The sequence below is a fragment of the Ailuropoda melanoleuca genome, chromosome 16 (assembly GCF_002007445.2).
Source record: "Ailuropoda melanoleuca isolate Jingjing chromosome 16, ASM200744v2, whole genome shotgun sequence".
NCBI lineage: Eukaryota > Metazoa > Chordata > Mammalia > Carnivora > Ursidae > Ailuropoda > Ailuropoda melanoleuca.
The window spans coordinates 77028916-77033309 of NC_048233.1; positions in this window are offsets into that span (position 1 = coordinate 77028916).

Below are 4394 nucleotides of genomic sequence, written 5' to 3' on the forward strand. Positions count from 1 at the left end.
GTGGCATTGATCACATAAATTTTCTCTGAGTATTAAATAAAACTAAGTTAATCCCCAACACAAATCTTACCAGTTTTGATAAAAGCTTATGCAAAGGGTAGGATGTTCAGTTGTCCTGTTTTCTTTCAAGGTGATTTGGCCACTCTCTGCTCAATGAGTGTAAGAAAAAAAAAAAAAGTGTTTCTAAAATTCTGTTTGATCCCTTCTAATGTCACTGAGGCTCAGATTCTCGCCTGCAGGCCAGAAGATGAAGTCGGTCCTGGATTTATCCCACACTTTTTGAAATCAACTCTCACATGGAATTTTGAATGAGAAACCCTTCTCTTTTGCCTTTTCCACAGTAGTTTTTAAACATGAGTGATGAAAAATATAGGAGTCTGGGGAAGGTCATTCCCTAAAGTGTCAATTCACTTTTGATTAAGACACATGAGCCAAATGTTATAAAGAACTTAATCGTCAATATGTATTAATAGATTATGGGGAAAAGGTGATCTGTTTTTGCAATTGAGGGTTTTATTTGGACCATTAATTACGTCTTTTAACTAGAATTAAAAAACAAAAAACAAAACAAACAAACAAAAAAATCACAATGATTATCTTGTGATCTAGTGCCCAGAACACGGTTCCTGATACCATTATCCAAAAATGAATTAGGTCTTTTTAAATAAATGGCTGACTCTAGGTCTGGGGCAGGGAATGAACAAGTTGAACTGGAGTATCTTATACTGCTAGAAGGTAACGAAATGTTAACACACATACACACACACACACACACACACACACACACACACACACAAGAGATTTATTATAAAGAATTGGCTTTTGTGTATAGGAAGCTGCCAATGGCAATATCTGCACAGTCAATGTTTCATTTTGAGTTTAAAACCATAACCTGCTATAAACCAGTAAAAGCTGATGTCTCAGTTCAGGTCTGTTGGCAGGAGGCTGCTATAGAGTCGGATGAGTTAATGTGTCAGTGTGCAAGCCATCAGACAGGGAGAGCTAATGGTTCAGTTTGAAGGCCCTCAGGCAGGAGATTTCCCTCTTACTCAGGAGAGGTTAGCCTTTTGTAATTTTCAGGCCTTCATTTGGTTAGATGAGGACCCTACATTAATGAGAACAATCTACTTTATTCAGTCTACTAATTCAAAAGCTAATATCATCCAGAAAAATCTCATACTCACAACCCAAAACAATAGTCAAAAAAATATTTGAGCACCCCGTGGCCCAGGCAAGTTAACACATAAAATCAGCCAGTACAAATTCATTGCTTATCCACCTAGCATCTATACACATCTCCTTAAACCATACTTAATCTCCAATAAAGACAACACAAGGTCATAATTCCACCTCATATCATACAGCTATCCTGCATACAACTGAAAATGCACTGGAACCTCCAATGGAAGGGGAGGGAAGTATTTTGGGTGATTTTAAATTTCCCCTTGATATTCAGTAAGTTCAATACTATGCTGGAAAATAAAAACACTAAAATGTTATGACAGAAAGCCAATATATCTTTTGTTACATGATAAGGTTAAAAGAAAGGGAAGAAGACAAAGATATTTGCTCTATATATATATTCACAAGCACATTCATAATATAAATAGTAAATAAAATAATTACAGTCTTCATTTGGTAACAGTCACATGATTAATGTATAATGTATAATTACTTTCTTCAGTTACCCGTTCTGTATTCAATGTGCCTTCAGCAGCACCAAAGCTGGTCATGGTTCTTTAACTGGTGGGGTGACACAAACCTTCATTACTGAAGGGTCTGGGTCATTGGTAGTTCTGCCTGGATTGGGTTGTTGTAGTCTCCCATTGACATTAATCACAGAGCATGGTGATACTAAGTGTGGTCCTACAGGATTTCCTGTATTCTAGATAAACTCTTCCTTACCTGACAGTGAAGCATTAGTCCAATTTCCCCTTGGTTACCAGTATCAAACACCCCAGCCAGCATAGCCACTTACTTCTTTACCTATTGAATCAAAGGCATCAGCCACCCAAAGTTGTCAGTCAACAGTCTTAACACTCTGTTCAATAGAATCTTATTGTGTCTCCAGCTAGAAACATTCCCCCTTTTGGAATGAAGACCTTGAAGCAAGAAGAGCATAAGTAAATGGGAACAGGAAGCAAAAATTTTCCTAGTGGGTCTCTAAGGTTAATAATGTGTGGTGCCTCTCCCATTTCCATCGTTTGATTACAGGACCTGGCTAAGGGAGGAACAGTGACATATAATGGATACTGATTCAGAGCATATATGGCATTTCAGAGAACTGAAGACTCTTGCTCCAACCCTGGAAAGTATTGCTACCTAGCAAGTACTATAACTAAATCTGCAAAAGGCCATTCCACCATATTATCAAGCTAATTGCTTCAACAGGGTGGGAACTATAGTAAGACCAGTGATTCCATGATCATGGGCTCATTGTGGCAGTTCTTTTGCTGTGAAAAGAGATTGTCGATCAGAAGCAATGCTGTGTGAAATGGTATGAACATGGATAAAGAATTCTCTAAGTCCATGGGTGGTTGTTTTAGCAGAAGCATTGCCTGTTGGGAAGGCAAATCCATATCCAAAAGAAGTGTCTATGGCAGTAAAACAAAATACGACCCTTCCATGATGGAAGCAGTCCGTTGTAATCAATCTGCAACCAGGCTGATCATGCCAAGGAATGTTGCCATACTGGGGACCTCATGTTTCTGCTACTGGAAGATTTGGCACTTAGCAGTGGTCATGGCCAGGCTGACTTTGGTGTGCTGAAGTCCACGTTGTTGAACTCATGTACAACCTCCACGTCTCCACCATGGCCACTTTCTTCATGAGCCCTTTGGGCAAAGATAGTCGTGGGTATGGATGAAGCTGACTTGCTTGCACAAAATGGGTCATCCTATCCAGTTGATTATTAAAATACTCCACTTCTGGTCTTTCTGTGGAGACCATTCAAAAAGGACATGGCTATCTTTGTGTATTTTTAAGGTATGGAAACATTCCTCTTCTTCAGATTTTCTTGCTACCAATTTTCCAAACTTGTTTTTGTTGTTGTTGTTGTTTTGTTTGTTTTGTTTTGTTTTCTAAGTCCCTGATTATTCAGCCATATCTTTGGCCAAAACACAAATTAGTATATGATGTATGTCTGGCCACATGTCTTTCCAAGAATGTGAACATCAGGTGCATTGCTCAAAGTTCTACCCATTGAAAGAATTTCCCTTTGCCACTGACCTTCCCAGATTTTCCAGAAAGGATCTGTAGTGCTGTATCTGTTCATTTTTGAGCTGTATCCACATATCACCACAGAATTATCTGTATAGCAGGCCTAAATCTTTTCTTCTCCTGTCAATTGATCATAGTGAACCCCCACAAGGCCTTGGGTGCAGGCTGGCAGAGTGACAGCATCATAGCAAAAGTGGGGACCTTGAGCATTTGAGCACTTCTTCATGTAACTTTTTCTTCAGTTCTTGCTTTGGCCAAATCACCTATAAAGTTGTCCCTCCTTATATGGGAGAAGAGATGTGTTTCAAAACCCCCAGTGGATGCCTGAAACTATGGATATTATTGAACCCTATATATACTATGTTTCTCTATACATGCATACATGGGACAAAGTTTAATTTATAAATTAGGTACAGTAAGATATTGCACAATAATAATAAATAGCAAATTTCATCAATATATTGTAAAAAAAGTTATCTGAATATGGTCACTCTCTCTCAAAATACTTGTTTGCACTATAGTCACCCTTCTTCTGGTGATGATGTGAGATGATAAAATGCCATTGTGATGAGATGAAGTGAGGTGAATGACCCAGACATTGTGTTGTAGCATTAGGCTACTACTTACCTTCTGACCATATGTCAGAAAAGGATCTTCAGTTTCTGAACTTCAGGTAATTGTACCCATGGAAAGCAAAACCATATATAAAAGGAGACTATTCTAGTCCATAATGGAGAGCTGCTTTGCACATCTAACTCTATGGCTCTATGAGGCAGAAAACACCAATTTTATGAGAAGTTCAAGTTTCATAGAAACTTGGTGCCCATGATTAAGCACTTAGTCTCTACTAAGGCCCAGTACCAGGCCAAGATTCATTCCTCAAAAGAAGAGTAATTAACTGTAGAGAATGGCAGGACTTTGCTCCAAAATCTTGAGGGCCTGCACTGCAATTCACATATGGAGGACTGCCAAAGACTCTAGTATCCCTTTCTTCCACTGACACATCAAAGCACCGTTGGATGTGGTGAATCATAACACCCGTATGGAATATAGAAGCTTACACCACAGCCTGGACCCATGGCAGAGACTTTTGTTTTTCTGAGCTCCACGCAAATTAGCAACTTTTTGAGTTACTTAATAAATAGGCCAGAGTAAAACACCGAAAGAAAAAATCT